This window comes from Gracilinanus agilis, chromosome 4 (genome assembly GCF_016433145.1).
Source record: "Gracilinanus agilis isolate LMUSP501 chromosome 4, AgileGrace, whole genome shotgun sequence".
Classification (NCBI taxonomy): Eukaryota; Metazoa; Chordata; class Mammalia; order Didelphimorphia; family Didelphidae; genus Gracilinanus; species Gracilinanus agilis.
In genome coordinates this window covers 85,001,080-85,024,677 of record NC_058133.1, presented here as the reverse complement: position 1 = coordinate 85,024,677, position 23,598 = coordinate 85,001,080, and the positions used below count along the sequence as shown (strand labels likewise).

The 23,598-nt window shown below is 35.9% G+C and overlaps 1 pseudogene; it reads right to left on the bottom strand.

Moving 5' to 3' along the window:
* Positions 1 to 21,421: 21,421 nt before the first annotated feature.
* Positions 21,422 to 21,725, bottom strand: LOC123247184 (annotated as a pseudogene).
* Positions 21,726 to 23,598: the final 1,873 nt, after the last annotated feature.

The window sequence follows — 23,598 nt, the reverse complement described above, 5'->3', positions numbered from 1 at the left end:
CGCTTTCTAATTTTTTGAGTTGCATGCCCAATTCATTAATCTCTGCCCTCCTTAATTTGTTAATATATGCACTCAAGGATATAAATTTCCCCCTGAGAACTGCCTTGGCCGCATCCCACATAGTTTGGTAGGATGTTTCATCATTGTCATTTTCTTCAATGAAATTGTTGATTGTTTCTATGATTCCTTCTTTGACAAATTGGTTTTGAAGAATCATATAATTTAATTTCAATTAGTTTTTGATTTTCCTGTCCAGTGCCCTTACTAATTATTATTTTTATTGCATTATGATCTGAGAAGGTTACATTTATTATTTCTGCTCTTTTGCATTTGTTTGCAATGATTCTATGCCCTATAACATGATCAATCTTTGTGAATGTGCCATGTGCAGCTGAAAAGAAGGTGTATTCCTTTTTGTCCCTATTTATTTTTCTCCACATATCAATTAAGTCTATTTTTTCTGGGACTTCATTCACCTCTCTTACCTCTTTCTTATTTATTTTTCGGTTTGATTTATCTAGATCTGACAGAGGAATATTTAGATCTCCCACTAGTATAGTTTTACTATCTATTTCCTTCTTGACTTCTGCCAGTTTCTCCTTTATGAATTTGGGTGCTCTCCCACTTGGTGCATACATATTGAGCAGTGTTATTTCCTCATTGTTTGTACTGCCTTTAATCAGGATGTAATGACCTTCCCTGTCTTTTTTAATCATATCTATTTTTACTTTGGCTTTGTCAGAAATCATAATAGCCACTCCTGCCTTCTTTTTCTCATTTGACACCCAAAAGATTTTGCTCAAGCCCCGAAACTTAAACTTTTGTATGTCCACCCACCTCATATGTGTTTCTTGTAGACAACATATGTTATGGGGGTAATTTGAAGGAAAGGTGTTTGGGATAAGGGAATTGAAAAGAGGATGTTGGAGACTTGGTAAGTGGATAAATTAGGCTTCAGGTAGGCTGGGATTAAAGGAGATTCAAGGTATAATAGGACTGAAGTCAGGAGTATAACACAGAAGGGAAACAGAGATCTTGGGAGAAAGAAGCTAATCTAAACAAACTAACACTGCAGGCTTACAGACAGGGACTTAGACTCAAACACAAGCTGAGGGTAATAGACTAGACTGAAATTAACAAACAGGCTTAGTTAATTTCACAGGAAGGGACCTATTTTGAAGTAACACCTTCCTTCAAGATGGATGCCCAGCTTCCCTCTGAGCCCAGAGTATGTTGTCTCTTTCCCTCTTCTCCCCTCTTGATAAATACCAGAAAAATTACACTAAATAGAACTATTGAAACACAAGGGTTTAATTGTTTGAAGAATTTTCGTTAGGAAGGTGGGTTAAAGGAAAGCCCTATCAGTTATATCAGGAACTTCAGGTGGGGGAAGGGAAGTAAAGATGGAATCTGAGTAAGGACCTGCCTCACTCAGTTTTACAAAATGCTATCTAAAAGAAAATAAATGATGATTTGATTAAATTATAAATAATGCTGTCAATTAGATAACTCTTCACAGATTTAACTCCTCTCTAATTTCTCTCCTTATAAACTCCACAGCCACTAAGGTAAGGGAGGGAAGGCAGGGTGGTATTAGGAAAGGAAGATATAAAGGGTCTACCTAAAATAATAATTTCTTAAGTAAATATATCAATGCTAGGCTAAATTTCAATATTGAAGCAAGATAATCTAAGAGCTCGCTCATTGACTTCCTCCCTTCACGGAAGATCCAGTCAACTGCCTCTCCTCAAGATTCTAAAACCTCTAACAGCTTTTTGGAACTCAGCCAAAGCTAGAGAAAACTATAACCCCCAATTCTGTATACTACACATATGGTAGGATTTTGGTTTCTAATGCACTCTGCTATTTGCTTCCGTTTTATGGGTAAGTTCATCCCATTCACATTCAGAGTTATAATCATCAGTTGTGCATTTCCTGACATTTTCCTATCCTCCCCTATTCCTACCCCCTTTTTCTAATACTTTTTCCTTTTAAACCAGTGGTTTGCTATTGAGCAGCTATCCCTTGTCCCCTCCCTTGATTAACTTCCCTTTCTACCTCCTCCCTTATTTTTCCCCCTCTTTTTGTTTTTAAAGGCTTTATGAATTCCCTCCCCCTTCTTCTCCCCTCCCTTTTTTTGACCTCCCCACTCCCCTGCTCCCCTTGGTTTATCCCTTCTAACTTTCTCAGAAGGGTTAGATAAGAGTTTTATGTCCCAATCATAGTATAGCTACTCTTCCCTCTCCGGGTTGATTACACTGAGAGTAAGTTTTGATTATTACCTCTTAATGCTCTCTTACTCTCCTTCATATAATAGTATTTGTCCCCTCTCCTTCCCATGCCCTCTTTGTGTGTAATAGAATATCCCATTTTTCTTATTCACTCAAGTTTCTCTTGGTGTCCCCTACTATTCTCCCCCTCTTTCCCATCCCCCATGTCATCTTAGATTATTCAGTGTTCCACCCTCACCCTGTGAATTATACTTCTGATTACTATAATAGTGAAAATTACAAAAGTGAATAGAGTTCACTACAGAGAATTATACATAACATTTCTCTACATAGGAATACAGATAATTAGATCTCACTGAAGCCCTTAAAAAGGCAAATTTAAAAATTATAAGTTTTCTTTCTTTCCCCTCTGTATCTTATTTACCTTTTCATGTTTCTCTCGATTTTTGTGGTTGGATATCAAACTTTCCATTTAGCCCTGGTCTTTTCTGTGCAAATATCTGGAATTCTTCAACTTTGTTGAATGCCCATACTTTCCCCTGGAAATATATAGTCAATTTTGATGAGTAGTTGATCTGTGGTTGCAGGCCCAGCTCTCTTGCCTTTCTGAATATCGTATTCCAAGCCTTGTGATCTTTTAGTGTTGGGGGCTGCCAGATCCTGTGTTATCCTGATTGGTGCTCCTTGATATTTGAATTGTTTCTTTCTGGCTTCTTGTAAGATTTTTTCTTTTACTTGGAAAATCTTGAATTTGTCAATTATATTTCTGGGCGTTTTTTTCTCTGGATCGAATGTCGCAGGTGTTCTATGAATCCTTTCAATGTCTATATTGCCCTCTTGTTGTAGGACTTCAGGGCAATTTTGCTGAATTATTTCTGTTAGTATGGAGTGCAGGTTTCTATTAATTTCTGGTTTTTCTGGAAGACCAATTATTCTCAAATTGTTTCTTCTAGACTGGTTTTCTTGGTCTGTCACTCTCTCATTGAGATATTTCATGTTTCCTTCTATTTTTTCAGTCTTTTGACTTTGTTTTATTTGTTCTTGTTGTCTTGAGAGATCATTAGCTCCTAATTGCTCAATTCTAGCCTTTAGGGACTGGTTTTCGGCTATAATCTTTCGGTTTTCGGCTATGATCTTTTGGTTTTCGGCCATAATCTTCTGGTATTCCTTTTCAATCTGGTCATTTCTGGTGTTCAATTTGCTTATCAGTTCATTTGGTTTCTGAGCCTCACTTTCCAATTGCAGGATTCTTCCTTTTAAACTGTTATTTTCTTGCCAGATCTCTTCCATTTTCCTCAAAATCTCAGTTTTGAACTCTTCCATAGCTTGTGAGGAGTTTTCCTTATTTGAGGAGGGTCCAGATGCTTGTTTGTTCTCCTCCTCTGTTTGCTCTGTTGTCTGGATTTTCTCTGTGTAAAAGTTGTCAAGTATTAAAGACTTCTTTTTCTTGTTGTTAATCTTTCTCTTCTGAACTTCCTGAGACTGGGTAGCCATCGTTAGCCCAGCAGCTTCTCAGGTTTATCCTCACGCTCAGGGTCTGTCCACGGTCTTTTGGCTCCTGAGGTCTGAGTTCTGGTTTTTTCCAAGGTCAAGCCCCCTGGTGGACCCCTTTATGTGATCTTCTGCCAGAGGTTTCTTTACAAGTCTCAGGGCGCTGCTTCCACAGTCGTATACCTGTCTGCACTGGTTTCCCACTAAGGGTTTCAGAGCTTTAGCTTGTGGCTGTGTCTGCCTCCACCCACGCCTCTGCCCACGCCTGTGCTCTGAGCCTGTGTTCTGCTCCCGCCCTCAGAGTTTGTGTGTTTTCTTTAGCTTTTTGGGGTCCTAAATCTTGCTGCTCTCAGGAACAGACCCCGGAGCTGCTAATGACTTGATGGGTGCCCCAAACTTACTCTATTTCTTCTTAGCTGGCTTCGGCGCTATAGGTGTTGTGTGTGGAGGGGGTGGGAGTGGGGTGGTTGCTCAGCCCGCGATTTAGTGAGAGCTGTTTCACCCCTTTATAGCATGGAAATGCCCCGATTCCACGTATCTTCCACGCTGTGCCCTGTTGTGGGGTTCCTCCGTTCGTCTGGACTTGTTTTTATGTCCCCTTGAGGAGTTTTGTGTGTTTCGGTCAGGAGAGGTTAAGAGCTGCTTCTTACTCTGCCACCATCTTAACCTGGAAACCCCCCAGAATGACTTTTTATGGTAGTTTATTTACGAAATATAAAGAGTGAAGGTAGGGAAGAGGAGAGGGAGAGATAGATAGAGAGAGAAAGAAAGAGAGAGAGAGAGAAAGAGAGAGAGAGAGAGAGAGAGGGAGAGAGAGTCATGTACTCCTGAATCAGACAGGGCTTCAGAGGCCCCAACAAAGTCGGGGTCCAGAGGTAAATTAAACAAGGGTTCTGGCCACAAAGCCTCTTCCAAGATGAGGGGGCCTCTCTAGAGTCTAGTACCTCCAAAAAGCCAGGAAAGAGAGTCAGCCTTTTCACTCATCCTCATGGCAGTCCTAAGGAAAGATCCAAGAGCAGTCTAAGGTCCCAAGCCAGAGCTCCTCCAAGGCCAAGTTCATAAGAGACAAAGATGGTCACAGGAAGTTACCTCCATTTTTAAAGACAATTATTCGCATCACTTCCTGTGCCTTCCTTCCACTTTTATGCGGACCAATTGCAGCTTAACTTTGCTTCGCATTGCTAAGGAGGCAGTCAGTCATTTTTGATTTGTCACTCAATACCACGTATGGGTCACAGACGTACACACACACACACACACACTCTTAAAGATTAAGTGGCAGTGTATACATTCCTGGTGTCTAAAATCTAAATAGGCAAGAGAGAGTTAATCCCATTTTCACAATACCTAATCCTAGTATCTATGTATCTATCTATGTATCTATCTATCTATGTCTTTCAACATAATTGATTTCCTGTGTAATCTCACTTATTCTACTGTTTGTACCCATAAGTTTTGAGTAGAGGTTGATGGACTTCACCAGCCTGATAAATTAGCCATAACTCAAAAATTGATTAAGAAGCATTTCTATAGTTTATATTGTCTAGATAGAAAATAGTAAAAAGGAATTGAAAAACACTTAACTATGATTTATGTACCCAAACCCGACTTTTGTCCCTCAAACTCCATGTTTATAAGACAATTCCAACTCAATATCACTAAGGTAAATATTCTATCATTTGGAATATTCACTAATATAAAGACAAATGACTGGCCTGGTTCATGAATAAGGCCAAAAAAGTAGCCACAAAGGTAATTAAAGATGTTTCTAACTAGTTAATTGGAATTTAAATAAATGAGCTAATTGTGCAGAATTTCATTTTTCAATATGTATGCCCTCAGTCATTCAAGTTCTCAAAAAAATGTGTTGTAATCACTTTCACATTATGTGTCTGGGAGCTATATGTCACTTCTAGAATCTGTGTAAATGAAAGCTTTTTTTTATTAAAATTTAAGCAATTTGCTTTGCCATCTGTCTGCTATTCTTGTCAATAGACACTGTAAAATTCTTTAAAAGAAACATCTGAACAACTCACCCCCCTCATCTGCCAGTTGCAAAATCCTGAACTGTGCTAAAACTTTATAAAAGAAAGATGATTGGTATAATATTAAAAGGAAATATTAAACATGAAATTTGCAAATGTTCCTATTGTCTCATGGAAATATTCAGATGTCTCAAGAGGAACATTCTGAAAATAACATACTGATTTTCTTCTTTCTGTTTGCCAGAAAGCATCAAGACCCAAAGGGAAAAGCAATCTTGAACCATTTCACCGTCTATTCATGATTAGCTGAATCAAGCTAATGGAAGCAAAATATCAATTAAGACTATGGCTAATGCAAAGAATTTTTAAACTATTCAAAAGGAGCACAGGTATAATTTTTGAGCTCTCACTTCATGATGTAAGAATTACTTTGAGAATTTCATTAAAGCTGAACATGTAAAAATGATAATACAATTAATAGCATTTTCATTAAAGTAGCTTATTAGAATGTTTAATTCAACTAACTAATGGAAATAGGTAAAAGAAAATAATGAACTTACCAATCCAATGCCAATTTAATAAAGAATATAGTTTAAATGCCTTAAATTCAATTCAATTTTCAATTAAACAGAAGATATCCATCAAGTGCTAAACACTGGAAAAACATGCACTTGATTTGAGGAAATAGGAAGGAAAACAAAATGGTATCTTCTGGCCCTAATTAGTTTCCAGTTTTATAGGTTATAAGTTGGAAAGGGAATAAGCATATATTAAAGTGCTTACTATTTAAAAGTTGTTAAGTGCTTTTTAGAAAGCTTATCTCACTTAATCCTCACAATAACCTATGAGGTAAATATTTTTACTACCTTCATTTTACAGTTGAGAAAAGTGAGGCAACCAGTAGTTGTCACTTCCCCAGAGTGACATAGCAAGTATCTGAGGTCAGATTGGAACTCAGGAATCCTAATATAGGCCAGATGTTTTTCCCCCTGTAAAAGGAAAATAAAATATGAAACTGGACATCATTTAATAATTTTATTAGTATGAAAGGAATAGGGAGAAAGGATGGGAAAAGAGAGAAGAGAGAGATTACTTTCTTTGATGCTCCATTTGACTTACTATTCTGTAGCTTCTATGTGGGCCCTCAGCCCTGAAACCCTGAAAGCAAGCAGCAAAGGAGAGAGAATCAGCAAGCAGCTTTCAGAATTACCAGTCCATAGGCAAAAAAAAACTCTGGCAAAATGAGTAAATGGCAAAAGAAACACTTAATCCTCAAAAATTTCTATGGGGACAAAAAACAAAGCACAGAACCAACAGGAGATGGTGAGATCCAAGCAAGAACAAACAAAAATAAAATAACAATTAAACTACTAAATAAGACTAGGAGCTGGTTCTAGGTAAAAAACAAATAAAGTATTGCTCCCACTCCAATGCTTCTCCACATTTGTCCCTTCTCCTTCTGTTTCTATTTCTATTTCTCTGTTTCTATAATTGTAAGTAGCCCGGAAAGGGTTCTCTCAGCAAGGTTGGGTAATGGGGGAAGGAGCCTAAGAGATTGCTTCCAAAATGGAGTCCAAAAACTTAGTTTACTTGATGATTGAAGTCTTGATGGGTAAGAAGCAATGGGATGCCTTTGACCAGGGAATCGAGGCATCAATGTTCAAAGAAAGATCCTTAGGAAGCCCTCAGGGATGGACCCGAGCTGGGATGTCCTCTGCAGGAACCCTTTTCCTCTTCCCTCCTCCCTCAAGAGCTTTCCCAGAATTCTCTCTGGTCTCAACTGTCACCAACTGTCAGCCACTCCTTCTCTGGCTCCTTTTGTCCCATCCCCCTTGCACAAACTCCATCCTTACAAAATGAAGAGGAAATTCAAGCAATTATTAGGAGCTATTTCACCCAATTTTATGGCAATAAATCCAATAATCTAGGTGAAATGGATGAATACTTACAAAAATATAAATGTCCAAGATTAGCAAAAGAGGAAATAGGATACTTAAATACTTCCCACCTCAGAAAAAGTAATTGAAAAAGCTATCAACGAACTGTCCAAGAAAAAAATCCCCATGGCCAGATCGATTCACAAGTTAAATCTTTAAAAAATTTAAATAACAATTATCCCCAATATTATACGAACTATTTGGCAAACTAAGCAAAGGAGTCTTAAAAAATTATTTTTATGACACAAATATGGTGCTGATACCAAAGCCAAGAAGACCAAAAACAGAGGAAAAAATATTTCAAACCAATTTCCTTAATGAACATCGATGCAAAACTCATTAAATACCAGCAAGGAGACTACAGCAATATATCACAAGGATTATTCACTATGACCAGGTGGGATTTATACCAGGAATATAAGACTAGTTTAATATTAGGAAAACCATCAGCATAATTGATCATACCAATAATCAAACTAACAGAAATCACATGATTATCTCAAAATATGCAGAAAAAGTCTTTGACAAAATACAGTACCCATAACTATTAAAAATACTAGAAAACATAGGCAAAAAATTGCCTTCACTTAAAATAATAAGTAATATTTACTTAAAACCATCAATAAGTCTCACCTGCAGTGAGGATAAGGTAGAAGTCATTCCAAAAAGATCAGGAGTAAAGCAAGGATGCCCACTATCATCGCTATTATTTAGTATTTTATTAGAAATACTAGCTTTAGCAATTAGAGAGGAAAAAATTTGAAGGAAGTAGGCATTGACACTCTTTGTAGATGATATGATGATATACTTAGGGAATCCTAGAAAATCAACTAAAATTAGTTGAAATGATTAATGACTAGCAAAGTTACAAAATAAAAATAAACCCACATAAGTATCAGTATTTCTATGTTTTTCCAATAAAACTCAGCGAATTAGAAGGAGAAACTCTATTTAAAATAACTGTACACAAAATGAAATACTTGGGAATCTGCCAAGACAAATGCTATAATTATATGAACACAATTACAAAACACTTTTCACACAAATAAATTTAGATTTAAAGAATTGGGAAAACTGCTCATGAGTAGGACAAGCTAATATAACAAAAAATACAATTGTATATAAATTAATTTACTTATTCAGTATCGTACAAATCAAACTACCAAAAAACTATTTAATATAACTTAGAAATAATTTTAAAATTCATCTGGAAAAATAAAATGTTAAGAATATCAAGGGAACTAATAAAAAAGAAAGTGAAGGGTGGTGGCATAATAGTTCCCAAACTTAAACTATACTATAAAGCAGTAACCATCAAAATGATCTGGAACTGGCTAAGAAATAGAAGGGTGGATCAAATGACTAGATTAGGGTTAAATGACCTTAGCAATTTAGTATTTGATAAACCAAAGATCCTACATTTGAGGATAAGAACCCACCATTTGACCAAAATTGCTGGGAAAATTAGAGAAGAATATGGAAAAAATTAAAATTTGATCAATATCTCACTCACACCTTATACCAAAGTATGGTCAAAATGGTTATCTGATTTAAGCATAACAAGTAATATTATGAGTAAATTAGGTGAAAATGGAATAGTTTGCCTGTCAGATTTATGGAAAAGAGAAGAATATATGACCAAAGAAGACAAAGAGAACATTACAAGATGCAAAATGAGTAATTCTGATTACATTAAATTAAAAAGGTTTTGTAAAGGAGGGGAGCAACAAACTGGGAAAATTTTTAAATAAAAATTTATCTGGTAAAGGCATTATTTCTCAAATATATAAATAATTAAATCAAATTTATAAGAGACCAAGTCATTCCCCAATTGATAAATGGTCAAAGGATATTAATAAGCAGTTTTCTGACAAAGAAATCAAAGCTATCAACAATCATATGAAAAAATGTTCTAAATGTCTCTTGAATACAGAAATGCAAATCAAAACATTTTTGAGGTACCCTCTCACACCTATCAGATTGGCCACTATAACATTAATAGAAAATAATAAATATTGGAGGGAAGGTGGCAAAATTAGGATACTAATACATTGCTGGTGGAGTTGATAATTGATTCAACCTTTCTGGAGGGTAAGTTGGAATGATGCCAAAGGTCTATGAAAGAATGCATACATTTTAATCCAGTAATACCACTGCTAGCTCTGTATCCCAAAGAGATTTTTTTTAAATGGGAAGGGACCTATTTGCACAACAGTATTTAAAGCTATGCTTTTTGAGGTGTCAAAGAATTGGAAACTGAGGTGATGTCCCTCAAGTGATAAATGGCTGAACAAAGTGTAGTATATAATGATGATGGAACATTAATGTGCTATAAGGAATGATGAATAGGATGATTTCAGAAAGAGCTGAAAAGATCTGCACAATCTTGTGCAGACTGAAATAAGCATTTCTACTTTGTTCTTTGACAAACTTATTCTTTATAATTAAAAATAATTTTCAATCTATGCTTCTGTCAACATTCTTTATTTTTTTAATTTGTCCTCTGGATTTTGGCTGGTCCTCAGAAGACAAGTATTCTGAACACAGGATATCTTCTTGGGACCCATTTTTGGAATGCTTCTAATTTGATAACTACCAGGCTTTCCACTTCACTTGTATAAACTTTGACAATCCAAGGACAGTTTCATACCATAATGAATCTTTGGAAAATATGATTTAATGTATTTATTCTAATAGTAATAACAAATAATATTTAGAATGTCATTTTACATAGATTATCTCATGTGATCCTAACATCTACTTGGAATGGTTGACAATTAAGGAGGTATTAAAAGTGCTTTACATATTTATTTCAAATAATATTTCCAAATCTCACCCCTCAGAGTGCTCATGTACATTCCTCTCCATAACCTCATGTCTTAGAATGTGATATCCTTAAGGGTAGAGAGTATTTATTGTTGACTTTGTTCTAACAAACTTATTAAATGATCATTGATTTATTAACATTTATGAAATATCTTCTCTTTGAAAGGTGAGGAACTAGATTCAGGGGGTAGAGAGGTTAAATGTTCCAGATCATGGAAAGGAACAGAGAAGGAAGATAATGTAGGTTTCCTAATTCCAAATTCAATGTTGTTGGTTTTTTTTCATGACATTCTTTTATTTGCACCCAAAGTGCTCTTTTGCTCATCCAATTTATTAAAATATACTTATATCTCCTTCCTTATCACTTTCTCTACCACTAGGTATAGTAATATTTCCAGTTATATTGTAGGCTCAGGCTTATCTAACTACAGAGAAGGAAGACTGTTTATTGTTTTGTTATCTATTGACATCCATTGTATATCTTTGTTGCATTATGAACTGAAAGGAGTGCATTTAATATTTCTTTTTTTCTTCTATATGGCTATGAGGTTTTTACCTCCTAATACATGGTCAATTTTTCTGCTGAGTAAAGGATTTCCTCTTTTCTCTTCCAAATCATATTTTTCCAGAGGTCTATCATTTTTGCTTTCTCTAAGGTTCTGTTCATCTCCTTAACTTCTTTCTTATTAACTTTTTGTTTATATTTGTTTATCTTTGAAATGGCAAAGTTGAGGTCCCTCAGTAATATAGCTTTACTCTCCATTTGTTCCTGCAATTCATTTGCCATTTCTTTGTTATATTCAAACTCAGAGAATTGTTAGTTTCACCTTGATTGACAGGTGAAGACAGTTGGAGACTTTGGAATGTTCCTAGAGTCTGTGAGAACAGGGCAAAGGCAGGTGGCTGGAGAGTATAAATACCCCTAACAGCCATCTGGGAGGGGTCTTTGGGCTTTGGGCTTTGACTTTTGATTTTTGGGTCTTGGTCCTTCACCATTGGTCTGTGGGTCTCTGACCATTGGTCATTGGTTCTCTCTGAACCTCCCTAGATCTTTAGGCATCTGAATCATCATAGCTTTTTAGATCTCTTGGCCCTGGGTGGTAACCCAGAGTAGGGAGGTATAAGAAGAAGAGGGTGGATTTTCTTAAGGGTGGATACTTACTGAAGGCTGTCAAGATTAACATATTACAAACTGATAATAAGGAAGCTGAGAGAAACCACAGTATCTGTACCAACCAAGAAGATTGCCCTCTCTGGTTTGGCAGTGGCCAAGCTGAACCAGAGGAGTTTGAAAACACTAGCTCCAGTTTTACTGAAACAATAGCCTACAGTCCTGAGGGATTATTGATCATAGATATTAGTGTGACAGGGTCTCCTATTCCCAATCCATTCCTGATTATTCCTTTCCCTATTTAAGATCAATAGGTAAAGTTTCATTAAGTACCTTCCTGAGTGATCATTATATCACGACCCTTGGGGAGGGAGCAACACAGTCAGATGAAAACATGATCCAAGGCTAATTAGAGTCCAATATGGATAATTGATCCAGCCCCAGGTAGGACCTGAAGGGGTTACCCATCCACCAGACCATTAAGGGTCCTGCCTGGGCACTGTTATTTAGAAAAGGGAATTATACCATCAAGCAAGGGTGACTGAGTTGGTATTCCTCAGTCACCAGCAACCTAGGGGAATACATAGTCACAGCTTCCCTAACCAATATCCCCTAGAGGCATAGTAGTATCAGACTCCTATTTTCATTATAATACCTTTAATAATTTGGATGCTATACCATTGGGTACATTTATGTTTAGCATTAATTTTACTTCATTCTCTATTGTACCTTTTAGAAAGATGTAGTTTCCCTTCTTATCTCTTTTAATTAGGTCTATTTCATCATTGCTACTCCTGCCTTTTTTTCCCCTTCAGATGAAGTATAATAGTTTCTGCTCTATATTCATAGTTTAAAGGTTTCTCTTTCTCTATTTCAATATTTCTAATATAGTCCTAATGAATTATAAATTATTATTTCTGAATTTTAATTCACTTTGTTATCTGCTTCTGTTTTATGGATGAGTCTATCCCCTTCCCATTTACAGTATGATTACTAACTGTGCATTTTCCAATATCCTTTTTTTGTCTTTGTCTCTGTCTCTTCCTCTGTCTCTCTAATCCCTCTTCTAATGTCTATTATACTTCTGAACATTATCTCAATTTATCTACTCTCTGTTTTACTCTCCCATTTTTTTCTTATCTTAATTGCTCTCATACTTTTCAACTGAGGAGGATAGATTTCTATATCAAATTGTGAATAATATTTCCTTATTTGAATTAATTTAGGTTTCAGTAAGGTTTATGTGTTTCCTATATCCATTTCCCCTCCTCTATGAGATCTCTTCCTTAGATACTACTTTTATGTGAAATAATATTCCACATTCTTCTCTTCTCCCAGAATCTCTTTTTTCTTTTCCATAAATGCTTAAACATTTTCCCCACCTAATAAACTCATTTTCATGCCATCTATAGAAACTTCCTAACTGCTGTAAAAATAATAGGTAAATGTATTAATTAGGGATATAAACTGATTTGATACTCTGCTTATTGTGCTTACAAAGTATCTTCAGTTCATATAATTGAAGTGAAGGTCATTAGTGAACTTCTCATCAGGGCCAGGCTCAAGGACTCTAAGGGGACTCTTGTTACATAAAAATAAACTATTTATTGAGAATATAAGGATAATAAAAAGATTTCTTACACTAAAGGATTCTAACTCCACCCAAATGAAACAATCTAGTTCCACAATGAACCTCTTCTCCTGTTTGCACAAGCTACACTGATCCTTCCTGATCTGACACCCAAATTTTCACTATTCTACAATAAAATAATACTATTATTCTTATAAGAAGTTATAAAAATAACAAAGACAAATTGACTGAGCCTCAGTAAGAACCAAGTTAGGACTCTGAGCCTTAGAGGACTCAGAGTCCAAACCAAAGAGTAGGTCATCCTTTGGTCTTCTCAGATATAAAAATAATTTATGAAACAGAAATAGACAATCACTAGTGCTTCCCAAGTAGGAAAAGGAAAATCATTTAGTTCCTTCAGGTTTTTCCCTCTTTTCCTTCTACCTCAGTGAGGAGTGGGAGAAAAGAAGATGTCCCCTGCTCCCAGCACTCCAAAAGAGAGAGCAACTCAGTCACTCCCTCAAACTAACTGCCTTACCTAGAGACTAACTGTCACACCCAGAGAGAGTAACTGCCACAGAAAAACCTTTAAACTGTCAATATTTGAAACTGACACTGTCTCAGATCTTTTTAAAACTCCAATTCTTGTCCGGGTTAAGATGGCTGCAGAGGAAAAAGCAGCTACTTAACCTCTCCTAACTCACACAAATAGCACTCCTCAAGAGGACATAAAAACAAATCCAGACAAATGAAAGGGAATCCACAACAGGGTGCAACATTGAAGGTACATGGAATCGGGGCATTTTCCATTCTATAATGGAGTGAAATAGCTCTCACAAAAATGTGAACTGAACAACAGCCTAACCCCACACCACCTAGAGTGTGAAAGCCAGCACAAAAGAGTAAGAGCAATTTGGGAGCATTCATTAAGTCCTTGACAGCCACCTGGGATCACCAGGGCCTGATCAAGAGAGCAGCAAGATTAAGACCCCAAGAGGCTAAAGAATATGCAGATTTTGAACAAAGACCTTGACCACAGGTGCGGACCTTGGATGGTTACCCAGTGCAGAGGGGTTCATGACTGTGGAAAGAGCACCCTGAGGTTGTTAAAGGAGCTTTGGGCTTAGGAACAAGCAAGGGGACCACCAGGAGGTTTGACCCTGAGAACAACTAGACCTGAGACCTCAGGAGCCTAAAGAGTGCAGACAGACCCTGGGTGTGAGGATAAACCTCAGAGGGCACTTGGCTCACAATGGCAAGCCATTCACAAGAACCCCAAAAGAGAAAGATCAACCTGAGGAAATCTTTAACACTCAACAACATTTACACAGTGAAAATCCAGGCAACAGAGCAAACAGCAGAGGAGAACAAAGAAATAATCAGATCCAAACCTCCCCAAAAAAATGAAATCGGGTCACAAGCTCTTGAAGAGTTCCAATCTGAGATGATAAGAAAGATGGAAGAGATCTGGCAAGAAAATAACAGTTTAAAAGACAATATTTTGCAACTGGAAAGTGAGGCAAGTAAATTGAAGACTAGAAATGACCAGATTGAAAAGGAAAACCAAAAGATTATAGCCAAAAACCATTCAATAAAGGCTAGAATTGGGCAATTAGAAGCTATAGATCTCTCAAGACAGCAAGAACAAATAAAGCAAAGAACAAATAAAAATTAATAAAATAGAAGGAAACATGAAATATCTCACCAAGAAATTGAAAGATCAAGAAAAGAGGTCTAGAAAAGACAATTTGAGAATCATTGGTCTTCCTGAAAAAACAGAAATTAATAGAAATTTGGATTCCATACTAAAAGAAATTATTCAGCAAAACTGCCCTGAATTTCTACAAGAGGGAAATTTAGACATTGAAAGGATCCATAGATCACCCTCTACTCTAGACCCTGAAAAGACAACCCCCAGGAATATAATAGCAAAATTCAAGATCTTCCAAGTAAAAGAAAAAATTTTACAAGAAGCCAGAAAGAGACAATTCAGATATCAAGGAGCACCAATCAAGATCACACAGGATATGGAAGCCTCTACACTAAAAGACTGCAAGGCTATGAATATGATATTCAGAAAGGCAAGAGAATTGGGTCTACAACCAAGGATCACCTACACATCAAAACTAAGTATATTCTTCCAGGGGAAAGTTTTGGCATTCAACAAGATAGAAGATTTCCAAGTATTTGCACAGAAAAGACTAGGATTAAATGGAAAGTTCGATATCCAACCACAAAAATCAAGAGAAGCATGAAAAGGTAAATAAAAAACAGAGAGGAAAGAAAGCAACCCCTTATTTTTTTTACATTTGCCCCTTTAAGGGCTTGAATAAGATCTAATTATTTGTATTCCTATGTGGAGAAATGATATGTGTAATTCTCTGAAGTGAACTCTATTCACTATTATAATGAAGAATTATTCATAGGAAGAGGTTGGAGTACTAAATGGTCTAAGATGATATGGGGTGTGGGAAAGAGGGGGGTGAATAGTAGAGGACACCAAGAGAAACTTGAATGAATAAAAAAATAGGATATTCTATTACACATAAAGAGGGCATGGGAAGGGGAGGGGATGAATAATATTATAAGAAGGAGACAAAGAGAGCATTAAGAGGTAATATTTAAACCTTGCCCTTAGTGGAATTAACCCTAAGAGGGAAGAGTAGCTTTGTCCATTGGGATATAGAACTCTAACCCTACTGAGAAAGTCAGAAGGGATAAACCAAAGGGAGCAAGGGATTAGGGAGGTCAAAAAAGGGAGGGGAGAAGAAGGGGGAGGGAATTCATTAGGCCTTTAAAAACAAAAAGAGGGGAATAATAAGGGAGGGGGTAGAAAGGGAAGTAAATCAAGGGAGGGGACAAGGGTTACTGGCTTAAAGCAAACCACTGATTTAAAAGCAAATAGTGTAAGAAGAAGGGGTAGAACTAGGAGAGGATACCAAAAATTTGGGGAATACACAACTGATAATTATAACTCTGAATGTGAATGGGATGAACTCACCCATAAACAGAAGCAAATAGTGGAGTGGATTAGAAACCAAAATCCTACCACATGTTGTCTACAAGAAACATAAGAGGCAGGTGGACATACACAGGTTTAAGGTAAAGGGCTTGAGCAAAATCCTTTTGGGCTTCAAATGAGAAAAAGAAGGCAGGAGTAGAGATCTTGATTTCTGACAAAACCAAAGTAAAAATAAATAAGATTAAAAAAGACAGGGAAGGTTATTACATCCTGATAAAAGGCAGTATAGACAATGAGGAAATAACAGTGCTCAATATGTATGCATCAAATGGCATAGCATCCAAATTCATAAGGAAGAAACTGGCAGAGCTCAAGAAGGAAATAGAGAGTAAAACCATACTAGTGAGAGATCTAAATATTCCTCTTTCAGATTTAGATAAATCAAACCAAAAAATAAATAAGAAAGAAATAAGAGAGGTGAATGAAGTCCTAGAAAAATTAAATTTAATAGATATATGGAGAAAAATAAATAGGAAAAAAAGGAATATACCTTCTTTTCAGCTGCACAAGGTACATTCACAAAAATTGACCATGTAGTAGGACATAGAAACATTGAAACAAATGCAAAAGAGCAGAATAATAAATGTAACCTTCTCAGATCATAATGCAATAAAAATAATAATTAGTAAGGGCACTTGGGTAGGCAAATAAAAAACTAATTGGAAATTAAATAGCTTGATTCTCCAAAACCAGTTAGTCAAAGAAGAAATCATAGAAACAATCAACAATTTCATTGAAGAGAATGAAAATGATGAGACATCCTACCAAACTCTTTGGGATGCAGCCAACGCAGTACTCAGGGGGAAATTTATATCCTTGAGAGCATATATTAACAAATAAGGGAGGGCAGAGATTAATGAATTGGGCATACAACTTAAAAAATTATAAAGTGGGCAAATTAAAAATCCCCAGATGAAACTAAATTAGAAATACTAAAACTCAAGGGAGAAATTAATAAAATCGAAAGTAAAATGACTTTTGAATTAATAAATAAGACCAGAAGCAGGTATTTTGAAAAAAAACAGATAAAATAGACAAAGTACTAGTCAATCAAATGAAAAAAGGAAAGAAGAAAACAAAATTGACCGTATCAAAGATGAAAAGGGAAACCTCACCTCTAATGATGGGGAACTTAAGGCAATCATTAAAAACTATTTTGCCCAATTATATGGCAATAAATATAGCAATCTAGGAGATATGGTTTACAAAAATAATATTTACAAAAATATAAATTGCCTAGATTAACAGCAGAAGAAACAGGATACCTAAATAATCCCATATCAGAAAAAGAAATTGAACAAGCCATCAAAGAACTCCCTAAAAAAAATTCCCAGGGCCTGATTGATTCACAAGTGAATTCTATCAGACATTCAAAGAGCAACTAATCCCAATACTATACAAATTATTTGATATGATAAGCAAAGAAGGAGTCCTACCAAATTCCTTTTATGACACAAATATGGTACTGATTCCAAAGCCAGGGAGATCAAAAACAGAGAAAGAAAATTACAGACCAATCTCCCAAATGAACATAGATACAAAAATCTTAAATAGAATACTAGCAAAGAGACTCCAGCAAGTGATCAAGAGGATCATCCACCATAACCAGGTGGGATTTATACTGGGAATGCAAGGATGGTTCAACATTAGGAAAACCATCCATATTATTGACCATATCAACAGTCTAACAAACAAAAATCACATGATTATCTCAATAGATGCTGAAAAAGCCTGTGACAAAATACAGCACCCATTCTTACTGAAAACACTGGAAAGTATAGGAATAGAAGGACCTTTCCTAAAAAATAATAAACAGTAGGTACTTAAAACCATCAATAAGCATCATATGCAATGGGCATAAATTAGAAGCCTTCCCAATAAAATCAGGAGTGAAACAAGGATGCCAATATCACCTGTATTATTTAACATTGTACTAGAATCACTAGCAGTAGTAATTAAAGAAAAAGAAACTGAAGGTATCAAAATAGGCAGTGAGGAGACTGAGCTATCACTCTTTGCAGATGATATGATGGTCTACTTAAAAATTCCTAGAGAATCAACTAAGAAGCTTGTAGAAATAATCAACTACTTTAGCAAAGCTGCAGGATACAAAATAAATGCACATAAATCATCAGCATTTCTATATATTTACAACACATCACAACAGCAAGAGGTAGAAAGAGGAAAACAATTTAAAATCACCCTAGACAATATGAAATACTTAGGAATATATCTACCAAAACAAAAACAGGAATTATACGAAAACAACTACAAAACACTTTCCAAAAAATTAAAACTAGATCTAAACATTTGGAGAAACATTGATTGCTCATGTGTAGGATGAGCTAACATTTTAGAAATGACCATTCTACCCAAATTAATTTACCTATTTAGCACCATACCTATCAAACTAACAAAAAACTTCTTTACTTAATTAGGAAAAACTATAACAAAGTTCATTTAGAATAACTAAAGATCAAGAATATCAAGGGAAATAATGAAAAAAAAATGTGAAGGAAGATGGCCTACTGTAGCAGATATTAATCTAAACTATAAAGCAGCAGTCATCAAAACGGTATGGTACTGGCTAAGAGAAAGAAGGGAGGATCAGTGGAATAGAGTTGGGGTAAGTGATGTCAGCAAGACAGTGTATGATAAACCCAAAGAGCCCCACTTTTGGGACAAAAATCCACTATTTGACAAAAACTGCTGGGAAATTTGGAAAACAATATGGGAGAGAATAGGTTTAGATCAACATCTCACACCCTACACCAAGATAAATTCAGAATAGGTGAATGACTTGAATATAAAGAGGTAAATTATAAATAAATTAAGTGAACACAGAATAGTTTACTTGTCAGATCTCTGGGAAAGGAAAGATTTTAAAACCAGGCAAGAGTTAGAGAAAATTATAAAATGTAAAATAAATGATTTTAATTATATTAAATTAAATAGCTTTTGTACAAATAAAAACAATGCAACCAAAATCAGAAGGGAAACAAAAAAATGGGAAAAAATCTTTATAACAAAAAACTCTAACAGGGGTCTATTTACTCAAATATACAAGGAGTTAAATCAATTGTATAAAAAAATCAAGCCATTCCACAATTGATAAATGGGCAAGGGGCATGAATAGGCAATTTTCAGATAAAGAAATCAAAAGTATCAATAAGCACAGGAGAAAGTGTTCTAAATCTCTAATAATTAGAGAAATGCAAATCAAAACAACTCTGAGGTATCACCTCACGCCTAGCATGTTGGCTCAAATGATAGAAGGGGAGAGTAATGAAAGCTGGAGGGGATGTGGCAAAACTGGGACATTAATGCATTGCTGGTGCAGTTGTGAACTGATCCAACCATTCTGAATGGCAATTTGGATCTATGCTCAAAGGGCTATAAAAAAAAAAATAAAATATAAAAAGAGTACCTGGCCTTTGATCCAGCCATACCTTTGTTGGGAAAGAGATCATACATAAACAGACTTGTACAAAAATATTTATAGCCTCGCTTTTTGTGGTGGCAAAAAAGTGTAAAATGAGGGTTTGCCTTTCAATTGGGGAATGGTTGAACAAATTGTGGTATATGCTGGTAATGGAATGCTATTGCACTCAATGGAATAATAAACTAAAGGAATTCCATGTGAAATGGAAAGACCTCCAGGAATTGATGCAGAGTGAAAGGAACAGAACCAGAAGAACATTTTACACAGAGACCAATACACTGAGGTAAAATAGAATGTAATGGACTTCTGTACTAGCAGCAATGCAATGACCCAGGACAGTTCTGAGGGATTTATGGTAAAGAAAGCTACCCACATTCAGAGGAAGAACTACAGGAGTGGAAACACAGAAGACAAGCAACTGCTGTGGTTGAGGAGGACATGATTGGGGATGTAGACTTGAAACTACCACACCAATGCAACTATCAACAATTTGGAAACAGGTATTGATCAATGACACATGTTAAAACCAGTGGAAATGCGCATTGGCTATGGTGGGGGGATGTCAGGGGTTGAAGGGGAAAGTAAGGGCATGAATCATGCAACCATATTAACTTTTCTAAAAAATAAAAATTATTTTAAAAAATAAAATAAAAATAAAACTCCAATTCTTTCTCAAGCCAGCTTCTCTACTTCTTATCTCTAAACTAATTTCTAATATCATTCTTATACTGCCCAAATAACATTAAAGTTTTTAGAATTTGCATGTATCATCTTACCATGTAATAATATAAACAATTTAACCTTATTCTATCCTTTATGTTTTCCCTTTCATAATTATCTTTTTATTCTTCTATGAGTCTCCTTTTTAAAGTCAATTTTTCTCTTCAGCTGTTTTTTCATAAGGAATGCTTAAAGTCTCTATTTCTAAAATCTCCTTTTAAAACAATTTTGATCATTATTATTCTTATTGTAATTGTTTCATTTTTTTGTCTTGTACCATATGGTAGCCTTCCCTTCCCTTAATAAGACAACTGCTAAATCTTGCATAATCTTTACCATAGCTCTAAGATATTTAAATGCTTTCTTTATGACTGTTTATTTTCTCTTACACCTGAGAGCTCTAGAATTTGGGTATAGCATTCCTGGAACTTTTCATTTTAAGGTGTTTTTCAGATGGTCAGTGAAGGATTCCTCCAATTTCTCTTTCCCCTATAGTTCTGTGATTTCTGGATTGCTTTATTTGTTAATTTCTTGAAATATAAGGCCTAAGCTCTTTCTTCAAATATGGCTTTCAAGTAGTCTAAAACTTTTTAAATTTTCTCTATTATTCATTTTCCAAATCATTTGTTTTTATTTCCAATGAGATATTTCACATTTCCTTCTCTTTTTTTTATTTTTTGACCCTGGTGTTTACAGGTGTATCTATAGGTCAGACAACACAGGAGAGTCCACAGCAAGGATGGTCAGCCCTGTTGTCCCTGGCTTCTGGACAGACAAAATCCTGGTTACTGCTAGCTGGCTATAAATGGTCAGGATTCTAAAAAAAAGTTTTATTATTCCCTTTCAAGAAGACATGATATTTGTTATGATCTCAAACTGCATATGTGTACCCATAGTCATCAAGTTTACTGGAATGATAAGGGTTTCTCTATGTAGGGGTATTTTGGGGTTTTGTTTTGTTTTTTGTAGGTTTTTTCTGTAAAAATAAAATTATTTCTGAAAAATAAATTCATCAATAAATTCATTTTGTTCTGCTTCTACTTCACATAAAGCTTCATATTCAACTTGATAGCTTTCTAGCTACATTTACTTATCTGTTATTAGAGCCTGAAGCTGTTGCTGTTGGGTCTCCCTTTGCTTTGCTATGGATTTAGGCAAATTGTGTATTCCAATTGCCTTCATCTTCTCATTTTCAGCTTCTTTTGCAAGTTGGTCCACAAACTCAGTTAGCCCATCTACTATGTTCTTGAACTGGTTGATTTTGTCCACCAAGTCCTTGCATTCCTCCTTGATTTCTGTGGTCTGCTGAGTCACCTCAGAGTCCAACACTCAAAATTTGTTCAGTTCAACAAAGTGAAGATCTACTTTCACCCAGGTTGTCTTTAGCCATGACTACTGCTGGGGCCCTCTGATGTTAGGCAGGCACAGGACACAGAGGCTGTGCTCTCAGGTGAGTAGCTGACTCTGACTCCATTGGCCTGAGCTGCCTACTACCGCCTCCAAAGCTAAAGCACCTGTTTACTACATATGTCACTTTCCAGCCACCCAAGGTCACTTCTGGAAATGGTTCAACCTCCTAATACTCATTTTTAAAGAATTATTTTTTCAGAGATATTTGGTGTCTCTTTTTATTTTATGTAATTTTGCTTTTTAGTAGTTATTTTTACCACTGATTTTTTAATCTTCTCTTCCACTTTACCAGTTTTTTTTTAAGTTGTTCTTTTATTTGATATTTTTGTGGCTAGTTTACCAATATGTTAATTGCTTTAAATAATTTTCTTCCTGATGCTTTTGTTACCACCATCTAGTCCCATCATTGGTGTTTCATCTACTCATAGTCCAGTTTCCACCCCTATATTACATATTACTCTTTCCTGCCTTCTAAGTTGTCTTGACCTGGAACAATTTCTTCCTCTAAACTTTTATTGAGGGCAGCTGGGTAGCTCAGTGGAGTGAGAGTCAGGCCTAGAGACAGGAGGTCCTAGGTTCAAACCCGGCCTCAGCCACTTCCCAGCTGTGTGACCCTGGGCAAGTCACTTGACCCCCATTGCCCATCCTTACCAATCTTCCACCTATAAGTCAATACACCGAAGTACAAGGGTTAAAAAAAAAAACTTTTATTAACTTCTCCAAAATTCAATTTGAGACATTATATTAAAATTCTTAGCAGGGGTCTGCAGGGAAAGCTCAAATGAGTGCTTCTTCTACTCCATCATCTTGGTTCCATCCCCTTCCTTCCATTTTTCAATATAGTCCCCCTTATTAGTAAATGAAATGTGCTGATATTCTTATAAAACCAGGACATTGGATCATTTTCTCATTTACCAGTACTTGAAGAATTTGGGGGTCCTGTGCTCTGTATTCTGAAAAACTTTTCAAAGTAGACCCCCAGATATATAATATATGCATAGAGGATGAGTACCTCAGATAGAAGCTCTATCAATACTTAAAAGGCTTTATCTTGGGTTATTCATCCTTCAGCATCTCTAGTGAACTACTATTAGCTATTTACAAAAAAATAAGTGTATTCTGCTAGTTCTAGAGAGAGTGATTTTCCTCAGCCATTCAGTCTGTTTTTTGTTAGATGCAGAACATAAGCCCAAGTAATTCTGACTTCAAGGTCAGCTCTCAGTACAATAGCTACTGCTTCACAAGCAAAGCAATAAAATAAAATATTATATTTTTATTATCTTAAGTTACTATTTTTTCATGTAGAACTGTTACCCAGTTATTAATCATTGTTGTAACTCCCATAATATGGTTATCACCTTGATTTATTGATATAGATCAGTAAAATCACCTTAGAGAATTGAATGGTGGGGAAAAACACTCAGTGACTAAATGCCTTGATCCTGATCACTCAGATAGTATGTGTCAAAAGCAGAACTTGAACTCAAGTCTTCTTTTTCTTTTTTTAAACCCTTAACTTCTATGTATTGGCTCCTCGGTGGAAGAGTGGTAAGGGTGGGCAATGGGGGTCAAGTGACTTGCCCAGGGTCACACAGCTGGGAAGTGTCTGAGTCGTATTTGAACCTAGGACCTCCTGTCTCTAGGCCTGGCTCTCAATCCACTGAGCTACCCAGCTGCCCCTGAACTCTAATCTTCTTAAAAATCCTTCTTAACAAGTCCTTCCTGGTCAATTCTGCTCTCTTAACAGCTACTATAGGATTAGGGAAAGTGTAAGATGACAGGGGTCAGTGATACTGAAGTCTCCCTAATCCCTGGTCTTTGGAGAGATACACACACACAGGCAGGCTTGACTG